The sequence below is a fragment of the Dipodomys ordii genome, unplaced genomic scaffold (genome assembly GCF_000151885.1).
Source record: "Dipodomys ordii isolate 6190 unplaced genomic scaffold, Dord_2.0 Scaffold7, whole genome shotgun sequence".
NCBI lineage: Eukaryota > Metazoa > Chordata > Mammalia > Rodentia > Heteromyidae > Dipodomys > Dipodomys ordii.
Genome location: NW_012267223.1, coordinates 22,714,664 through 22,715,687, shown reverse-complemented (window position 1 = coordinate 22,715,687; position 1,024 = coordinate 22,714,664). Strand labels below are relative to the sequence as shown.

Below are 1,024 nucleotides of genomic sequence, written 5' to 3'. Positions count from 1 at the left end.
AACCAACCAGAAGTGGAGCTGTAGTTCAAGTGGTAGAGCAATAGTTTTGACCAAAAAAGCTCAGGGACAGTGCCCAGGCCTTTAGTTCAAGCCTCAGGACACACACGCACACACACACACACACACACACACACACACACACACACACGCACACACACGCGCGCGCGCGCACACACACCAACCCTGCACAAAGCTTATGAAATGCTTTACAAATATGCTATTACTACTTTGGGGCACAGATGAATAAGCCCAAAGCTTCACGCCTGACGCTGAGTTGGCTGGCCAGTGAAGGCGTCAGCCCTTTCCCACGGCGCCCCCTGACTCACCTGTTGGACAGGTAGAGGAGATGGGGGAGAGCAATAAGCCTTACCTGCTCAGAGCCAGGGTGGGGCAAGACACACCCCATCCCTTCCATTGGTTCTTTCCTTAGTCTTACTGACAGTCCCTCGTCCAATCAAGAGGTAGTAACTTTCTATCTGCCAATAGATGAAGAATGCATGGGACCTCAAGTTAGAGTCCATCCCCTAGCATCGACTGGCAGTCCCTGGGGCCAATGGCAAGCTCATAAACAGAGGTGGCGGTGTTAGAGGACTGGCAGCGAGGCTCCGCCCCCCGACGAGACAGTCAGAAGATACAGCCAATGACCTGGCACCAGCGGGTGGGCGTCTCCCTAGGAGGCGGAGCTTAACGGGGCTGGGGGGTGGGGTTGAGAGGTGTGGCTTGGCTGTCAGGTCCCTTCTCCTTTTGTTCGGTTACTGAGTTGCTGTCTTGGCCAGAGTCCGGAGCAGCCGCCGCCCGCGCGCGCCGAGCTCAGTCCTCTGCCAGCGCCGGCTCTCCCACCCGGCCCGATACCGACCCGGCCAGGCCAGGCTCTACACGCAGGTGCGGACGATCGGGAGACAGGTATCGCTAGGGAAAGCTTTAGAAGGGAGAAGCCAGCGGATCGGAGAGGCCGGTCCCAGAGCCGTGTCCGGGCAGGTGAGGGCGGGTGACCCGGCGCGCCACGCCACACCGGCGGCAGGGG

The 1,024-nt window shown here is 59.1% G+C and overlaps 1 protein-coding gene across 5 annotated transcripts in view; it reads left to right on the top strand.

The window, feature by feature from the left end:
• The first annotated feature begins 752 nt into the window (after positions 1-752).
• Positions 753-1,024, top strand: part of Jup (junction plakoglobin) — a 28,613-nt gene continuing 28,341 nt past the window's right edge. For 2 of the 5 annotated variants that reach the window (XM_013038084.1, XM_013038085.1), the window contains exon 1: positions 774-882. The gene's annotated coding sequence lies outside the window, so the exon portion shown is untranslated. Of the gene's footprint in view, positions 904-933; positions 979-1,024 lie in introns of those variants that run through there. The other 3 variants (XM_013038082.1, XM_013038083.1, XM_013038086.1) reach the window with 3 other exon arrangements.